Genomic DNA, 20,733 nt, shown 5'->3' with positions numbered 1-20,733 from the left:
GACTCCCCTGGCACCAGGAATGCGTCTTTATGACAACACTTCCAGATTGTGTCGAAGTGTTGACTTCCCTGTCTGTCTGCTTCTTGAGCAAAATAGTGGCTTACTCTCATTATCCCTTAGTGAGCGTTAGAGCAACAAGGGTACTGGACCAGGTTTCAAGCAGGTGCAAAAGGACACATCCCACATAGAGCAGGCCAGCATGGTGACTGGGGAGTGAGCAAGTAGCCTCTGTGTTAGGGCATGCCCAGAGCTTGCTAGTCAATCCCATTTGTAGCGGACTGCCTCATTCTCCAGGCAGGAGAGCGACTCTCCTCTCTCCACCCCCTCACCTTGTCTTCTGACTGCAAACACAGAGGGTGCTGTTGTCTTCCAGACCCCCACTCTCCCCTTGACCTTTCCCAGCACCAGCGCCTGACTCTATCATAGCTGCATTAAGTCATCTGGCTGCATTCGGTGCGACTCGATTGACTGAAGCTTTCACAGCAATTGCTTTTATCTGAAATTTGAAGAACCCACTTTCATAACAATTTTTATTCCAGCTGTGCATTTTCAAAGCTATTAACTGTACTTTGTCCTCAAAATGGGGCCGAGCCCTTACTTGGGGGTCAATGCCTCTGCTTGGTAAGCCCAGCTCTGGAGTGGAAAGGTCCCTCTCGCTTCTGTCTGAGCTAGAAGCATGAGGGTGCATGTTCCTGAGTTTGCCAGTGCCTGGCCTCTCTGGTATGGACACTCAGCACTAGCTCCCTGGAGACTGTAAATCCCGTATCCTTCCCCACAGGAGGCAGAGACCCTAGGGACTGTACTTTTACCAAGAAGCACAGTGTGGCGTTATTGCTTGGAGGGCTACAAATTTTTTAGGGTGTGTCTCATCATGTACCTGGGGGCTTGTAAATCAGTTGTGTCTGTAGACAAGCTTGGGTACCTAGGGAGGACTGGGAATGTGAAGTTGATGGAGCAAGTAGTCAGAGGAAATTGGAGGGTGGGAGGCAGGTAGATCTAGAAGTACTAGTCTCCACGGGTGTCCTGACCCTTCATCCTTCCCTCTGGCCTCCTTCAGCTTGTGAGTCCAAGGCCTTCTCTCTCCTATTCAATTCTGCACTCCCCCCCCACACCTGGATTTTGTGTTACTGCACCCACAGGAGGCTTTGTCTGGATACAGCAGGCTTTCTCTTGGGCCACCAAGCAGCTCCTAAATCATGGCATGGAGACTTGTTATTAGTTATGAATGCTTGGCCTCATCTTAGCTCTTGTTTTAATCTGTTTCTCTTTATCTATGTTCTGCCTTGGGGCTTTTTACCTTTCTTTTCTTCTGTATATCTTACTTTTCTGTTCCCTCTGTGTCTGGCTGGCAGCTGTCTGGATTCTGGCCTGGGTGTCTCTTTCTTCCTTGTTCTCTCCTCTCTTCCTTCTCTTGAGCCTAGATTCCTCCTACTTATTCTCTCTGTTCTGCCTAGCCCTCTCCTGCCTAGCTATTGGCCGTTCAGCTTTTTTATTAGACCAATCAGGTGCCTTATGCAGTCAAGGTGAAACAGTAACACACCTTTACATAATTAAACAAATGCAGCACATCTTCACATAGTGCAGTATTCCACAACAGTCTGGAGGTTTATGGGTAGAGGTGACAAGGTACCAGTTATGAAGCCACCCTAATAAGAATTACATATTTCTGCTTGTAGGTAGCAATCCTCAGGAAGCTGCCCTGGGTCCATCCAAATCCCAGAAAGAATACCCATGAGGGGGACCAGCATGTCAGCTGTGGCAGAATATGCCCAGGAGGACCTGTGAAAGCAGAGGAGCCCTTTCACAGCAGCCAGCTTCCAGGTGCCAGAAGGAAAAGCGTGGTGTCCCCCAGTCTTCCAGTGTTTTGCTATTTGTTATCAGCTAGTCGTTCCCAATAACTAGCTGATCACATGTCTCAATTAGACTTTGAGATGGGTAGATATGCCCTTGCTACTATTTGTCCAAGGTGGTGTCCTCAAATTCCCTTTTCTCCTGGGGCACAAGTCCATGCTTTCTGTGACAACCAAATCAAGTGAAATGACCTTTATGCAGTGTGCCAAGAACATAAACACTTACTCAAATCTGTTGTAATCTTACAACTAGGTTTTGCTATTGTTTCCATGCCACAGATGAGAAAACAGAGCCCCTGAGAGGTTAGTTACTTTCTTCACTTGGCATAGCCTTGGAGGGCGTGGTCCAGAAGCATCTGAGCCTAGGCAGTCTGGCCTCAGAGCCTACATATTCCTCTGTTACTAGCTGTGTTTCAGTGGGTCTCCTTGGGTTTTCTTATCAGGGATCCAGAAAGAATATAGTCTCAATCTTGTCATGTGGTGCTGAGGCAGCATCTGTTACACATTAGAAAGTTTGCCATTTGGAACATCTGGAGTGGATTAGAAGGGTCTCTTAGTGTTAAGGGCACTTTAAGCATTGCCCATCAAGTTGGAGAATCTGGGTCCTTCTTGCTCCACAAATGGATGCTGCTGAACCAAAGCCAAGGTCCACATGGTATTCCAGCACAATGTGGTTCTGAGTATGACTTCTCTGAAGTTGAATGGCCCAGTGTTGGGCTTGTATAGGTGGAGTAATGAGTGTCTGAAGTAAAAATAGTGAGTGGTCATTCAGTCTCCTGAGGGTTGGGTTAGTGGGTACTAATGAGGAGAGCTTGTAGACCAAAGGTCTTCCGATGATAATGATCAGAAAAGAAGGTTGCTAAGATTTATAACCTGGAGGTACAGGTACCTCTCTAAGCCAGGCTGAAGTTTTCCTGACTGATGCCTTGGGCAACTAAGCAAGTATTAGCAACATGTTCTTAACAGCCAATAAAAGTTACTGTTGCTCATTTTTTCCCTTTCCTTCCCTCATTTTGTCAACAGCACGTATTAATCTAGAAGAGCCAGTGTCTAATGTAGTTACTGTGAGAGTAAATGCAAAAACCAGTGCATTACAGCTAATGCCATTTTTTTTTTTTAGATTGTTTCCCTTCATCTCTTTAGCAGGAATCTGGTACCCTTGGCTCAAATTCATTTCTTCTCCTGTGTGGAGGGCGACACATCCTCAGTCATGTGGCCAATTTTCATGTGAGAAACACAGGAAACTCCTTTTTTTTTCTGATGCCACCAGAAGTAACAGAGGATGGCTGGTGATAAGATACATTTCAAGCTCAAATCCCAGCCTAGGGAAAAGAACAGTGGAGAAAGACAAGAAGTATGCAGCATGTGGAAGAGGGAGAGTAAATTGTTCACAATGTAAGAGGAAAGGAACTGCATCTATTGTACCTTCATTTCATGTAAATAAGGCAGGCACTGCTGTTTTAATAGGCTCTAGAAAACCAAAGGGGCCCAAAGGGAAAACGTACTGGTAAGAAATGAGATGCAGATTTGGGAGAGAAACAGTAGCTCTTCCCAGCAAAAGCTACAAGATGGGGTGTTTTTAATTAGGCCGAGCTTGTAGAAGCCCAGCCAGGGAGAGGGCATGGCAGCTGAAGCTCTGTTCAAGATTTTGGCCCTTGAATGAGCATGGCCGTGAGAAGGCTCTGAAGGCAACTGTACCAAGCCAAATGCCATCAGGATGCAGCTAACTGGTATGGAGAGGACCTGTGATTTGGCTGGATATTGCCATCAGCTCAGAACAGGGATGGGATGGGAGAGCTGAGTGAGAGCTTGAAATCTGGGCTATAGGGCTCCACAAACATGCAAGTCTAGTGTATGTCTGCTGAGTTTTTGCAGTTCTGCAGGAACAGAGTCTCATGGCAGGGATTGGAAAATGAGATCTTCAGGAAGCCTTGCATATTAATCCTAGGTATCGATTTGATGCCTCAGGTATAATGATCTTTGCCCCTGTACACAACTGTGCAGAACTGTTATCATTTGTGACAAGATAGTGCTGGGACATGTGAAAGCCCATGGTTTATTTTGCATTGCTTATTTTAGAGACAAGAAGCCTAGGCAAAATTAGCAGGTGACAAGCAGAAGGATAGTTTGGCATAGAATATCCTTACAGCAAAGATAGCATGGTTAAGGGACAACTGGGCGGCGGGAGTGGGGGTGCAGTGAGAAGACACTCAATCTTAGACTCTGACAAGATCAGAAAGACAATGCTCTAGCTATGTGCCATCACATGGCAAACATGGAATGGACTGGCCTTGGTTAGAGTCCTGACTCAGCCATGCTAGCTGGCCTACAATTGGCAAGTCTTATAAGTGTTCCTTATCTCAGTTACCTATCTGTAAAGGAAGCTTGGCATGGGAATGAGTCCATATTTACAAAATACTGATGAAACGTGTGCAAAGCTACATTTCATGGAATAGCTAGTTAAGCAAAAGACATTTAAAATGGAAAGTACAAGGAAACTTACCCATGGTAGGACAACAAAGAAGAAACTGAGGCCTAGTTACTATGTGGAAAGGTGTTCATTCATGGAATAAGGCTTAGGAGGGAAAATGGGGAGTACTTTAGGCTGGGGGCCCAGGTTCATTCACTGAACACGGCTTAGGAGGGAAAGTGGGGAGTATTTTAGGCTGGGGTTCTGGATCCCTGGATAATTAGAAAAGACCACGGCCTCTCTCATCTGGAGATGAGATAGTATGCATCCAGGGAGAATGATCCAGGCAGTATATGACCTTCAGAACCAATGGAGGTGAGGAGATGTCCCAAAGTGGCTGCCACACAGACCATTGCTTCCCTGACGGCATCACAGTGGGAAGACAGGTCTTTGCTTCACTGAGTACAACTAAGCTTTCAACTTGTTTATTTGGGAGAAAATTTTATGCAGGAGAAATGAGAGTACTAAAGCCATAGAGACAAGAGAATGGTGGATTCTCTATGACCATTTAGGCTCACAGGTAATTCTTGGCATAAAACCAGCTGGCCAGCCAAGAATCTATATTAACTGGAGATGCAAGCTTGGGTGTACTTGAACATGGAGGGGGTCCCAAGAGTTGTCCTGTTTGTTTTGGATTGGCACCATATTGTGGAACTTCTGCTTTCCAAGCCCACTGCCCCTCTAGACAGAACTTCTTCAAACCGCCACCTCTAGATTTTCTGCCCTAGTTCACCTGCCTGTAACTACTCTGCAGCCAAGCAAGCAAGCCAGTACACCTAGGTCATGAGGGAGCTCAGTGGAGCGGGCTGCTCTCCTTCCTAATGGCTTCCTCTTGACTCACTGCTGTTGAAGTGGCTATAAGACAGCAGGGAATCAGCCTTCAGTCTTCCAAAGCAAAAGCTCCCAATCGTGGAGTTTATTTTCTGAAAGTAAATTAATCGAACAGTCCTATAAAAAAATGGGGAAGAGAAAAAAGAGAAAGGAACCGGAGGGAAGCAGAGGGCCAGATAGTAAGCGGGTTGGGGCAAAGATGGGTGAAAGTAAAGTGAAATGTTTCAATAATTATGATAGATCCTTGATATTAATCAAATTCACAGTCACCTCCAGACTTGGCATCATCCATGCTCATTACCTTCTGGGCTTCAGCCAGCTGTTGGAGGACTCTTAGAAGTTCCTGCTAGGCCAGGAACAGAGATGAAGATGGAGGAATCCCCTCTAGGAATCACCCCCACTGGGTCTTGCTGTGCCTGTGAACTTGGCTCATGATAATACCATCTGGGATTTCTTCCACATCTGCCCTTGGGAGTTGCAGAACAGTTTTCTAACGTTGTCCTTGACCTCAAGAAGCTAGGGAGGAGGGCTCTTAGGTGTCTTCTGGGTGAAGAAAAAGTAGTCCCCTTCCTCCCTAATAGGCTGCTAGAGGGCAGAAACTATCCATATTTGGAACCAGTGAGAATGATGGGATACGTTCTCTTTCTGGAACAGGCAGTTTCATTGCTAGATTCATTAAAAAATTCTATTTGGCCACTTGTTCATACCTCTTCCGTCTCTCTCCAGGAGCTTGGATAGTTTCTATTCTCTTTGGAGAGGGACCTCAGGTTCATGTTTGTGGTGGACACTTCAGGGACACCTGTGTACCTTACTCCACAGACAGTAAAAAGGTGGACAGACACAGGGTATCCCAGTGGAGAACAGTAAATGCAAACTTAAGCCTTGAAATGTGTAATTTCTCCTAGTTTCTTCTGAAGGGATAGATCTGTTCTCAATACAGGGAACCTCAAGGGTCCTCTTGGGTCTACAGCCCACTAACTGACCTTGGGAAAGTCAGCATACCTTTGCGTATCCTGTTTCCTTCCCTTAAAAATGAGGATCTGACAATGAGTAGAGGTCCCGGGGTGGGGGATGGGTCTGTGAAGCTCCTGAAGCTGGAGCTAGCATCGTCTACATGGTTGAACGTGTTCCTAGATAAAGGTCCATACTGTCCATCAGGGGATCAAGAGAAGGTTCCAGGAGAAGGTATTCTTCTATTCCCATTGACATCTACAAATCTCTCTAGGGTCCACAGCTGAGGTATAGCTCATCAAAAGCCATCTTTCATCTCCTCTACAAGGTCTTTCACAAGGTCTGTCCAGTCCTATGATTACCTCACTTTGATTGCTTTCTTTTTTCTTGCTAGGTGTACCAGTACCTGCCTTTAAAAGACGAGCACCTAATCTGCACACCCATACAGGTCTCACATCACTTTTCATACCACCGAAGGTGTGAAAGCAGCTTGGGAATCACAGTTTAAATGTCCAAATCATTATATTTCCTGTAAGTTCTCATGCCTATGAAACAGAGTCCTGGAGCTGAGCTGTTGGGCCCCTGGCCTCTTGCTTTTCCTTTGATGCTCATATTTTTTTTTCCTTTTATAAATTGAGATTCTGCTATCTTTAGACACATGGAGCATCAAGCTTGGAAAACTCACTTCAGAGGAAACATTTGCTCAAATCTGCCGAAGTCTGCTTGTCCAATCCTTGTGGATATGTTCTGATTTTCTCTCAGCATTATTAATAACAATCCCTTTGTTTAGAAGAATTTTTTTTTAAAAAAAAATTAGGGCTCTGCCTTGATTCCATGACAACCTTGTCAGGTAGTTCTCAGATGAGATGATACATATGAAAATACCTTATCACGGGACAGGTATAAGAGGGATAGGTGAGAGAGCATCATTTACCTGTCAAAGCATGGTAGCACAGACTAATTAGATATGATTTGGCTCAGCACAGTTGTTCAACCCAGGACCTTTAGATGTAGGCTGGGGCAAGGGGAGGTTGAACCCTACTCTTTGAGTGAATAAGTGTATTATATTGAATGAAGTGCTCAAGCTCCCTGCGTCTCTGTTTTCTCACACACAAGTAAAGTGGTGACAGTAGTACTTATACCTGAGAAGATTAGCAGGAATTGTTAACCCAGAACACCTAGTGGAATGTCTGGTACGTTGTAGTGCTCTGCACCTGGTAGGCACCATTATCTTGGAAATGCTAACATAGAAATGGTTATCTGCCTACCTTTTTCAGAAATTTGCATTTGTTTCAATCTAAGTTTCTAGAATACTCTAGGATAGTCACATAACCAAAGAGTCAGATACGGAAACAAAGGTATAGACCTTGTATCCCATTTCCAACTATGTTGGGACAAGTAACATAGAGATTGTTTTGGAGCCCAACATCAGACAATTCATCTTCCTCTTAAGGAGGTAACAGTAGGTTGGCCAGATCCCTTGGCATTGAGATAGGGAGAACTTTAAGGGTTAAAACCAGGCAATTTTTGTTAAAACTAAGACTAAAACTAGTCAGCTCAAATGGCTAGTCACTATACGCAGCAATGAGGTGAAATTTTGGCCCAAATTCTGTCCGGACCAGTAGCCTTTCCTTTTGGAAACAAATTTCCTACCAAGTCTGTCTCTTTTAAATGTTTACCACCTGAGATCTATGAACGTCTTCTCCCTGATGCATCTGGTCCCCTCTAATGTTCTCATTTTCAGAGATGATGACGCTGAAGAGTTCAGCTCTGTACCCACCTTCAACTCCTTTTTGAGTTGATAAATGTGAGTGAGCCTTGGTCCTGCATTAAGGTCAGAGTGAAGTCCAGGACTGGAGCACAGGATTGGAAGAGTTTGCTTGTCTGCCATGCTCCATTCCCTCTAGATATGACTCTCTAGCCGTCTAAACTGTTTGGAGCTAAGGGGAAGAAGTAATGTGTGGGACTGGGGAGGGAAGCTGGGGCTGATCATGGTTAGTGGAGAGTGACACTAGGCCTGAAATAGAGTTGGGAGATGAAAGAAAAGGACTGAGGAATTGAGGTTGGGGATATGATGCTCTGTTGGCAGCACACCATACCCTTGGTCCAGGTGTATGTAAACACAAAGAGCCTTATTTCCAGACGAGACAAGGAATTTCTTTAAATCAATAGAAAAAAAGTATGGTGGCATGCACCTTTAATCCTAGTACTCAGGAGGCAGAGACAGGTGGATCTCTGAATTTGAGGCCAGCCTGGTCTACAGAGTGAGTTCAGGACAGCCAGGAATACACAGAGAAACCGTGTCTTGAAAAACAAAAAGCAAAAACAAACAAACAAACAACAAACAAAAAGGTAGAAGCCTTGACAAAACAGAACCAAATCGTCAGTAGTGCATGAAAAAGAGCACAAACCTTTAGTAATCACAGAAATAGGAATTCAAACAATATACAGTCACCAAAGTGGCTGAATTCAAACATTGTATGTGGTTGGAACTCTCTTGCTCTGCTGTGGAGAAAAATAAATTGATGTGACCGTTTTGGAAAATGGTTGGCTGTTATCCACCAAAGCCACACCACAATTATGGATTAGCAGTTTTACTCCTGAATGCGAACTGAGACAGAAATGTATCTGTGTTCACCAAAACAGGAAGATTGTTTTGTGGAAGTATTGTTAGCAAATCTCCAGGCAAAGCTGAGGTGTAGTTCAGAAGTCAAGTGTTTGTATAGCATATGGGAGTCCATGGGTTTGATCCCTAGGTGCACTGGTCTGTTCTTTCAACTTTACATAAGCTAGAGTCACCAGGGAAGAGAGAACCTCAGTTGAGGAATTGCCTCCATCAGATTGACCTGTGGGCATATTTATGGGGCATTTTTTTGATGAATTATTGATACAGGAGAGCCAAGCCCCCTGGGGCAGGGCCATCTAGGCAGGTGGTCCTGGGTGGTATAAGAAATCTGGTTGAGCAAACCATTGAAAATAGTCTTGTAAGCATCATCCTACCATGGTCTCTGCATCAGTTTCTGCCTCCAGGTTCTTGCTTTGTCTTCGTTAGTGATAGACTGTAATCTGAAAGCTAATAGTAACAACAACAAATCATTTTTCTTCCCAAGGAGGTTTTGGTCAGTGTTTTATCACTGCAACAGAGAAGCTAACTAGAATGACAGGATTGAGAAACACTCAGCTAGAGAAAAGATCTCCAAACTAGAAAAAACCAAATATCTATTAATGCCATAAAGAATAAGTAATTGTGATATGAAACATGAATGAATGCTATGAAACAGTATATCAAAATGAATACCATTAGTATGTGTAACAGCATGACTTTGTCTCTTTCTATTTCTGTCTCTGTCTCTTATCTACACATGTGTACACACACACACACATACACACACACACACACACACACACACACACACACACACACACACACACACACCCTGAGAGTAATTTCAAAAATGGGCACAACTAACCTACAGTTTTTAAAATGATTCTGGAACTCTCTGTCATAGAGCTCCCAGTGGGTGGCTACAAGAAGTTTGTGTAAGATTTTTGATATGTTCTTTTACTTGACATGAGTGGTGATTTTGTGAATGACTTTACCCTGTGAAAATGACTGAGACAATTCTTATACTTTGGACACTTTTTGGTGTAAATGAACATTAACAAATAAATCTGTTTTAAAAAATGAGTAGAAATTTTTATCTAGTGTATTTACTCCACATTGAGCCACTGTGCTCCTGGGAGCAGGAAATCTGGGCTTTGGTTTTCCCCGGATGCTACCTTGCTCTCCAGAACATGTTGCAGAAGGAAGGTATCCATCCTGCCCCCTTGGGCTCCATCCTCTAAGCTTGATGCTTGTGCTCCAGATACCATCTCTCTTTGAAGACTCCTTGTACAGTGGAACGATGGGCCTTTCTAGACCCAGCATCCTTTAGCTTTCTCTTTAGGGAAAGAAACATGCCTTCTGTTTGTTCTGGCTCCAGAGCTTCCTCACACACCTGTTCCAGAATTTTAACCCACTGACTCCTGCCAATCTCTCTTTTCCTAGCATCCCACTTCATTTTCAGGCCACTTAGTCTGCTTCTCTCCCCTCCTTTGTCCTTGGTTTTCAAGACATCCCATTTGGGCTGATCCCTATTCGGTGACAAGTTGTCAGAACAGCTCAGGCCTCAGTTCTGTTGTGTGATTTAAGCAAAAAAAAAAAAAAAAAAAATGACTGGGGAAATTAGACGGAGGTGATTGCAGCTAAAGTGCCTTTTATTGAAGCTTTTGGAAAACGTAAATGTCATCAGTCTTGTCAAAGCCAGACACAGGAGAAAATAACAGGACTAGAGGCAGGCCAGGATACACGCTGGGACTGCACTAACTTAGAATTAGCCTTCCTATTTGTTATTATTTTTCCTTTGTAGGTAGTGGGGTGGAAGAGGGAGGAGAAGAGAAGACAAATTGGAGAGGAGTGTGGGACATGGTAGGGACCTGGGTGAAAACGCTAAATCTGAAGCAGCGGTATTTATTTTTATTTATTTATCTATATTTCCCTAGAGTATTGACTACATCTTTATGACTTCCAAGCAACTGCAATGAGAACAGTTAGGGGCTGAAAACTCCAGCTTTGGTTTAGAATTAGAAAACAGGAGCAGATTGAGCTGGCAGAGGAGACAGGATGCTAAGACCCACTCAACAGCCAGGATTGACCAGGCCATTCAGGATGCCCTTGTCTGTGACATGTGATGACTATGCCTGAATGTTAGTACCTGCTGACCATTCAAAGAGTCGCTGGGCAACTATTAGATGTGAGAACTTGGGTAGACTGCAAAGAAGACCCTGGCATAGTCTTGTCCCAGAGGCTTATATGGTTATGAATCTTGTGGTTAGAAAGATCACAGGTTGAGGAGGGCTCAGTCCTCAATGTAGTGTTTCAGGTGGGTATTGTGGAAAGTGATTGGATCATGAGGGGACTGAGTGAGATTAATGGATAAATTCATTGAAGAATTTATAATTTGATGCCATTATTGGGAGCTGGTGGAAACCAGAGAGTGGAAGCTGTGTGGAGGGAATGGGTCACTGGAAGCATGTCCTTGAAGGGTCTACATGGTCCTGGTCCTTTTCTCCATCTCTGCTTTCTGGCTGCAATAAAGTAAGCAGCCACTAGTGCCACATGCTCATGCCATTCTGGTGTTCTGCCTCACTGCAGGGCTAATTGATTTGGGTCTAAAGCCTCTGAAACCATGAGCAAAATTTAAAGCATGTTGTCTTATTTCTCTCAGGTATTTGGCCATAGCAATGGATGTTGACAACACCAACCTGCAGCTGGGATTCCGAGGAAGGACTGGAGCTAGCGATGGATCTGTAACTGGAAGAAATGAATAGGGGGTAAATCAGTCAAAATTTGCATTTGAAACTGATAGCTGGGCGAGGAGAAATGATGGACAATGAATTAGATACTTAACCAGAAATCAAAGAATAGATTGAGGTTGGAGCATGCAAAACATGACTCAGAGAGATGACTTGGGTGCAAATGTCTGGGCTGGCAATGGTCATCTCTGGGGAAGGTAGGCAGAAGGTAACAGGAGCCACATATGATGATGTAAGAGTTCAGTGGAAGGAAGTCTAGGTTCTAGGAGAGGGCATGAGCAAAGGGATGGAGTAAAGCTAAGTCCTGAGGAATGGGGAAGGAGGTGTGGATGGTTTTAAAGATCTGAAACTGGGCCCCATCTCAGAGAGGCAGACTATTCAGGTTAGAGTGCTCAGCTAGGGAAAAGGTCACCTCCAAGGTCACTGAGCCTAGGATGACTGTAAGTTCTTCACAGTTTACTTCTCTGAGGATACTGGCAATCCCCTGTTATGTAGAGGGATGAGACTGTTTTGAGATTTGAGTGGCTCTGGCTCCTGTTGTTGCCATGGTGTGGAGAGCCCAAGTTCCTACATGGGAGCTGCATCTTGTTACACTCTAACTAGAGTCCAGTGCACTAGATCTGAGCATTCCAGCCAACTAAGAGCTTGGAATTCATAAAATGTAGGAATTGCTTAAGGCTGAGGTCATCTGTGGAGGTTTTGTGGAAGAGATGGGACTCACTCTAAAGTCCACATAACCTCTTGAGCTCTCAAAGACGGATTGGCAATCAGATCATAACACAGACTGAGTACTAAGTCTGAAAATACAAAGCAGAGTTCTCCAAAACTTAAATTTTTTGAGTCCCTACATGATGATGTGAGTAGAAAATTCCTCCCTTGACCTCATCTGATAGGTCACAGTCAAAATGTGGGCACACCGAAAATACTGCCCAAAATTGTATTCCACCCACATGGACAATGAATATATAAAACATAAGCAAATATTGTGTTTATGCTTGAACCCTATCCCCAAGATATCTCATTATGTGTATGCAAATATTCAAAAATCTGAAAGAATCCAAAATCATAACTGCTTTTGGCCCCATTCCAAAAGTTTAAGTACAGGATACTCACCTGTTTCTGGTGACACCCTCAACCGTTCACATCAACAGCTTTCAGTTAAACTCATTAAATTCCCCTTTAGAAGACTCACTTTCCTCATTTGTGAAGGGAGAGTTTGAATTAAGCAATCTTTAGGATCACTTCCTTGTTTTGCCAATCGTGGCATGTCTTCATTTCTCCTCATTGATACACTTGAGCATGTCACTCACTCTTTTATAATTCCTGCTTTAATATCTGCTTTCCCAGATCTCAGACAGAAGGGAATTGGCCTCTTTTTCATATCAGCAGTATGACAGGAACATTGTCACAAAGGGGGCACTCGATACATATTTATTGAACAAATGAGTGAAAAACAGCCACTATTCTTTGATATCTGTCTGTCAGTTTGAGCCTTGGGGCCACCAAGAGAGGCAAAATGCCTCCCACACCTCCATCCCTGCCACTATGCTTTATAGTATCTGAACTCTCTTTCTTAGGGTAGGATGAATTTTAAGGGACTTAAGTTCTCCTTTTAAACACTGTAAATACAGAGGCAGATAACCCATGGTTCGCATTAGATGGCTACAGAGGGCAGTGCGTTTGAGAACGGTGACTTATGTGGCATGTCCTTTTCCAGGAGGAGTGGGAGGACTGCTGGGGTGCGCTGTCACTAAAGCCCTAGTTCCAGCATCAGACACAGTATGTTCAGCCACAACAGCAGCAACACATGTCCCGCACATTGTCCCTGCGTACTTCTCTTGCCTCATCCACTGGCAGCCTTAGGGATTGAGCCCTCACTGGGGTTTCCCAGCACCTGAACAGGATTCCAACGATGAGCCTTATTCTGCTTAGAATTCAAGACAAAGCAAACTATACTAGTTTTCCTTTGGTGGCCCATCTCTCCTCCATCAGGGAAGTCTGAGGGTTTGGGTTAGTGATTGGATCCTTTTGCTTTCTTTGTGTTATGGCCTCTTCCTTTTCCTGTGGAAAACCAGCATGTCTTCTTTTTCAACATTCATCATCTGGAACAGTAATATGACAAGGCAGGTGCCCTGAAATGCTGACCTCCCAAGCTTGCTACCTGATAAATGTTACTGGCTTTTCTCCCCAAGTATTGATTTTTATATCCCCTACATTGTAGGGACAAAGAAATGTTGGCCAAGGAGGAAGTGCATCTTTTGGGTACTTTTCATAAGAAAGAAGAGCAGGAAATAATGTTAAGACTATAATGTATTTTGGAGACTCCAGTCAGGTAGATGGATAGCACTACAGTCACTGTATTTTGTGATTTGTGGGTGGCTGAGAAACTGGGGACATATGGGCAATGAGCCCTGGGATTTCTGTCTTCCTACTCTGTTTTTCTTTCTCATTTTTCCATTCCCACCTGATTTCTCAGGGAACTGTATACCTACTTTTCTGTTGCTGTGACAAAACAAGGCAATTTAGAGATGAGTTTATTTTGGTTTATGCTTCCACAAGGTTAGAATCCATAGCAAGGGCAATAGGCACGGCAGCAGGAAGCTGGGTGCTCACTCCAGGAACCATAAGCACAGAGTATAGAGAATAAAGTTCCAGTATGGCAAGGCCTTAGGCTCCCAAAACCTGCTCACAGTGCTTCCTCCAAGAAGGCCACACCTTCCCAAATAGCACCACCAACTGGGGACCCAGTGTTCAACTATGTGAGCCTATGGGGGCCATATTCATTCAAACCACCACTGGAAGCTTGTCTGTTCATTTCCTTTCAGGATTATCTCTATTGACCAGTCATGGACCTCCTCCAGCCATTTCATTTCCATCTTATTTCCTATCTATAAGCCTTCATCCCAACTCATCTGACCTCCTTGTCTTAGACCTTGTGGATTTGACCAATCATTGGCAAATTTGTGCTTAGCTGGGGAAGACATGCCCTCATATTCAGACTGACCATGTCCTCTACATGAAAAAAAAATGCGATGCATTTCTATTGTATTCATTTTCTCTTCACCGTGACTCCAGGGTTGGTTCTATTAGTTTGATTTTCCAGATGAACAAACATATTGTTGGTAGTAACTTCCCAAAAGTCAACCTACTTGTAAACAAAAGTCTAGGTTCTGTATTCAGAACTTCCAAGTTTAAAGCTTTTACTGATATGTAGCCGTTGCCAATGGCCAAGAGACTAATAAAGCCAGGATCAGTTAAGAATTTTCAAGTAGAGCAATTGTCAAACCTGAGTAGCAATTTCCACTGGTGACTTCGGTCTCAGAAAGTTACTGCTTGTGTACACTGGGCATTTCCCCTTGTACAGAGGAAAGGTTGAAAGGGGCAGGAGCCTCCACTCTCCTACTGTGTTGGTTAGGGTTTTATCAACTTAACCCAAGCTAGAGTCATCTGGGAAAGGTCAACCTTAATCGAGACAATGCCCCCATCAGCTTGTGTGCAAATCTGTGAAAGAATTTTATTGTTTAATGACTAATATGAGAGGCTCCAGCCCACTCTGGGCTGTGCCATTCCTGGGCAGGTAGTCCTGGGAAGTATAAGAAAGATTGCTGAATGTGATGAGCCCGAGGAGCAAGCCAGTAAGCAGTGTTCCCCCATGGCCTCTGCTTTAGTTCCTACCATGAGATCCTGCCCTGACTTTCTGTAATGATAGACTATAACAACAGACAAGATGAAATAAACTCTCCCCCCAAGTTGCTTTTGGCCATATTGTTTATCTCAGCAATAGAAAGCAAACTAGAACATTTGCCTTGGCACAGTGGAGGGAGCTTGGTTTCAGAAAAAGGGTGGGTGGAGGGGGGGGGGGAAGATGACCTGGCCAGCAGGCATCTCAATTAGCAAATGTTTTTGGGCAGTTGGATTCATTACTGCACATTAATTGGAAACTGGGAGTAAGGCTGGATAGAATGGCTTAATTGCACAATGGAAAAGCCAACCTTCTGGCCTCTGAGATGCAGGAAGCTCCTGAGGCTGCAGTCTCCAACCCTCTTTCCTCCTTCGTAATCTTCTCTTGGATTCAGGAGCCTAACTTTTGCAAGCCCAGCAGAAAGTTAACTTCCATTAATGCTGTTTCCTCTAGCATTTGGCCATTGAAACCAGGCCCCCTTGAAAGTGGGCTGTCTTTGAGCCTAGCTTTCATTTCAATGAGTCATTTTAAGTGTTCTCCGTGTTTTAGGTGTACGTAACACTTTTTCTAATGGCCATTTAGTCACAGGCCCCCTGTCCCACAGCAGAGGGTTAGGGTCGAGTTTAGCATAAACTCTGAAGGGTCGAGGCTTAAATGCTTACATTAGAAATAGCAAGAACATTGGAAACAGACCAACTCAGGTGTGAATCCCAACTCTGTTGCTTAGGAGCTCTGATCTCTTGCTTCTTGGAACAGATTCTCAATTGTAAATGGAGAAAATAATACCGACTCTTAGAGTGGTGTGTGAAGAATGAGGCAGCAGATAGGAGCTGCTTCCTCCCCTAACTGGCCAAGGCCCCTTTGCTTTCTCCTGCCCCCTTGGAGCCAAGCCAGTTTTAAAAATCTCATTTGTCCATTATCTTTCAACTCCAGTTACATCTTCCTCCTCTTCTCTGTCTTCTTGCTTGCTTGCTTTTTTCCTAACAGTACACACACACACACACACACACACACACACACACACACACACCACACACACATACACAGAGAGAGAGAGAGAGAGAAAGAGAGAGAGAGAGAGAGAGAGAGAGAGAGAGAGAGAGAGAGAGAGAGAGAGAGAGAGAGAGAGGAGAGAGAGAGAGGGAGGGAGGGAGGGAGGAGAGAGAGTTCAATGCCTTTAGGACGTGGTGGCCAATTTGTAACAGCTTGATTCCATGACTTTGTTATTTGTGGTTAACTTTACCCTGCAATTTAAGACATGGATTGATAGGAGGTGGCAGCATAGTGCCTGTGGCCTTAAAGAGAGAGAGGTGTACATTCCATACCACTCTTGGTGCTAATTATTAATTTATACGAATTATTTCACACTTTACTGTGGTTTAATGATGGTTTTAGAGCCTCTGGATTAACACATGCTTAATCTGTTCTAGATGAGCCCCAAAGCTTGATGCAGTCACCTTTCTATCACAGAAAGGAAAGTTCATCCTGGGGGATGGGATCAGGAGCTGGTTTTTCAGGTAGTTGTTCAGAGACTTTGGTCCGTGGGCATTATTTAGTCTTCATATAGGCTTAGCACCAGGCTTTCAAGGCTGTCCAAAATACAGGGAAAACAGGTCATAAAGGGATACAAAAGAAAGGGGACCACTCCAAGCTTCAGATTGGATGAGGCATCATTTCTTCCCACATTCCTAGTGCTGTGGCCAGAAGTTATTCAGGGAGCATGTCTAACCTCAGGTGTTGGGAAAATGGAATCTAACCAGACTTTTATGTGTGTCTATGTATGTGGATACAAGTATATGTGAATGTGTGTGGTGTATGTGGGGGTACATATGAATATGCACATATATGTGGTTAGTTTCTGTCACTTGACACAGACTAGTCATCTGGGAAGAGGGGATCTCAGTTGAGGAATTGCCTCCATCAGATTGGCCTATGGACATGTCTGTGAGACATTTTCTTGGTTAATTCTGAACGTGAGAGGGCCTAGCCCATTTTGGGTGTTACCACACCTAGGCAGGTAGTCTTGGATGTATAAGAAAGCCAGCTAGACAAGCCAGTTCCTTCATGGTTTTTGCTTCAGTTCCTGCCTCCAAGTCTTTCTTCAGAAACCATGCACCTTGTTTTGTGAGGCAGAGTCGCTGGAGCCTGCTAAGTAGGCTAGGCTACTGACCATGTGATTCAATAATTCTTCTGTCTCCACCTCCACAGGCCTAAATTACAAACACAGGCCATCACATCCACCTTTTGTATGTATATGTAGGGGGATAGGGGTGGGGAGGCTGGAGTTCATACTCAGGTCTTCTTTCTTGCAAGGCAAGGCAAGTTCTTAACCCTCCCCCATTTATCAGCCTTTTTTCCCCTGTAAGAACTATTTTTGGACTTGGATATGTGCCCATTTCTCTCTTCTACTTTTCAAGAATTGAGTTTGGGGATTTCTAGGCACTTATCAGAAACACACACACACACACACACACACACACACACACACACAAAATAAGGTCTCTCTGTGAAGCCCAGATTTGCTTCAAACTTAAGGTCATTTTAAAAAAAATATTAGTTCTTTGAAAACTTTGTACAACATATTTTGGTCGTGTGTACCCCACAATTCTTCCTAGGTCTACCTTATTCATCAGCTACCCAACTTCGTGTCTGTTTTCCTCTGTCAAGACATTGTGCTGTCTGAATATTCTTGGATATATGGTCTTCAGCTGGAATGTGATTGACTTAACACTGATAACATTCTTAAAGAAAAGGGACTCACTGTCTCCCAGTAGTTTACAGTTGCTAATATCTCTATTGTCAGAGGTGAGATTTCATGCCCATCTTACCTCTCCATGCGTGGATTTCATCTGGCTTGCACTTGCTCAGGTCTTACATATGCTGCTACAAGTGCTGAGAGCATGTGTGCAGTTACTCTGTTGTTCCCAGAAGACATTTTTGTCCTGTAGTCATCTACTTCCTCTGGTCCTTACACTCTTTGTGACTTCTATTCCTGGATGGTCCTCGAGCCTTAGGTAGGAGGTACAGTGTATGTATTTCCTTTAGAGCTGAGCACTCTGCATTCTCTTATTATCTGCAGCTTTGCTAGTTGTGAGTCTCTGTGTGCATTAATTTTCATCTACTGAAAACAGAAGCTTCTGGGATTCTGCGAGGGTTGAGAGATGCATTAATCTATGAGTATAATGATAACTCATTAGGAGTCAATTTAACATTATATCCATTTAGCACCACAATAGTAATAGATTCTCCTCTCAGGCCTATGCCTGTCTAACCATTGGTTCTTGGCCTAATATTGGTGCAAGGCATGGCTTCTATCTTGTGGAGTGGTACTTAAATCCAATCAGAAAGTGGTTGGTTACTCCTATGATGTTATTGCCACTGTTGCACCAGTGGGCATGACTTTCTAGTTAGACATGGCTTGCCAGGCCAGTCATTATTGTAGCTCATAGTCTTCACAGATGGGTTAAGATTTACAATTATTTTTTCTAGCAGCCTACATATCACTTTCTAGCATCGTGAAAGCTATCCAGTAAAATATGAAGTTTCCAGGACAGTACCAGCTTGATTTTTTGTTTCTCAATTTCCTATGACTCAAGTACATGGCATCTTCAGGGGCAGGGTCTTACCTCAACTTCTGGAGAGTGACCAAGTGCATTGACAATAGTCTGTACTGTTTGGGAGTCAATGGACCTCACTGGCCAACAACTCCAAAAGAAGAAACCCATTCTTGGCACTGGAACTTTTACGTTAGTCTCTGGTGTTTAGTAGGGGTGTTGCTGCTCTGTTGTAGGGTAACTTCATTTTTAACTCTTTTTATGTATTAATATGAAAGCTTCTTTAGTAGTGGACTTTTGTACAGTATATGAAATTTTCAAAGGTCTTTAGTGTTATTTATCCCTCTACATATTCCCTCCACTACCATGCCACCCTCTCCTTCCCTAATTTAACCCTTCCAATTCCATTATTACCTTTTAACCCTTAATACCAGTGTATTCTATCTCCTTTCCTTTGAAAGGTCCTCCCCAAGAAATCTTAGCAATTTCTTGACTTCTGTATATATTCTGTATTAACACAACACATATCTAAAGATTCAAAGCTAACATCCACAAGTGAGAGAAAAGCATGAAATGATTGTCAGTCTGTGTCTAAGTTACCTCACTCAGAGTAATTGTTTCCAGCTCTATCAATTTAACTGTAAATTTCCTTTTTCTTAATAGCTGAATAAGACCCTATTGTGTAAATATACCACATTTTCATTATCCATTCATCTATTGATGGACATCTAGGCTGTTTCCATCTTTTGGCTATTGTGACTAGAGTAGCAATTAATATGCATGAGTAGGTATCACTCTAGTAGGGCATGGAGTTCTTTGGGAATATGCTTAATAGTGGCACAGCTCATGTGCTAAGCTTATTTGAAACTCCTTATGTCAGCCTCCTAAATTCAGGGATTGTAAACCTTTGTCATCAAGCCTGGCTAGAAATATACATTTTTAATGAAAAATATTAAACTCAGGTGAAAGATAATTTTAGCAATTTTTCTCAAACTGTAATATGAAATGCTAAGCCAAGGACTACCAGACCCTATGTGTTTTGTAATAGACTATCTCTTTTGTTCAACAGCTGAATCTTTTAGAATATTTTTTCAGAAGAAATAAACCTGCATATAAACACAGTAGAGTGCAAAGAATTCAGAATAATTAAGATTAAAAATTGATCTTCAAGTCAAAAACTTGCTGATGAACATTGTTATGCTCTTGGACAGCTTAGCTAAAAGTCACTTATTTGAGTTTTAGTGAGGGAAAAGTTTGAGGTGGTTTTGCACTTCTTAATAGAGATGGTATGTGATACCTTATATGCAATTTCTATCCAACCCTTTTAGTAATTATTCTAAATAACAGCCATGCCTTCTATAATTCTAATAGTGACTACAATAAGACCAAATTCAAGATTCACCTAAAGTTTTATATTGGTTGTTTATTATAATTAATAGGCCTTACATTAGTGAGTCTAAGAATCTAAAGTCTTTGCAAGCATATCTTGGCTGACAGTGCTTCATCCTCCAAAGACAGTCTTGTTGGTCCTTTTTAAATCAATAAGTATCCCATTTTAGCTCTTTAGTTTGAACTACTCTCAGCTTACTAAAATCTTCTTTCTGGTCCACAGGGAATAATAAAATCCTTGTATGCTTTTCTTCCCAAATCAAGAGAACATCACTTCAACTCCTCTGTTTTCTCCATTGAGTTAACCAATTACTCTGCATATAATGACTGTGGCTAATTAATAATTTTCCCACAGCTGGTTCCCTCTAGACATATTTAACAAGTGCTTCCTTGTGGAAGCTGCCCTAGAATCAGAGTTCAACCCAACAATAACTCTTCACCATAGAGAAGAGCATGTTCCTATTGCTTAGCTTTATTATCAACCATGGGGATGGCTCACTGGCTTTGTGGACCACGTGTGACCCAAAAGATGGTGGGGAAGTTGCTTCTCAGCTCTTGTTTATTTCTTTGATAGTTATTTATATTTTCTTTCCACTCTTTCATTTTCAACTTTCCTCTTACTCTTAACAATTAGCCTTCCTCATCTACTAC

General features: G+C 43.1%; 1 long non-coding RNA gene across 1 annotated transcript in view; it reads left to right on the top strand.

The window, feature by feature from the left end:
• LOC131919909 (uncharacterized) overlaps positions 1-20,733 on the top strand; it is a 183,588-nt gene that overhangs the window by 18,093 nt on the left and 144,762 nt on the right. Inside the window, exon 3 of the long non-coding RNA XR_009381461.1 lies at positions 11,370-11,475. This is a non-coding gene — a long non-coding RNA (uncharacterized LOC131919909). The remainder of the gene's footprint in view (positions 1-11,369; positions 11,476-20,733) is intronic.

The sequence above is a fragment of the Peromyscus eremicus genome, chromosome 9 (genome assembly GCF_949786415.1).
Source record: "Peromyscus eremicus chromosome 9, PerEre_H2_v1, whole genome shotgun sequence".
Taxonomy (NCBI): domain Eukaryota; kingdom Metazoa; phylum Chordata; class Mammalia; order Rodentia; family Cricetidae; genus Peromyscus; species Peromyscus eremicus.
This window is presented reverse-complemented; position numbering and strand designations above follow the sequence as displayed.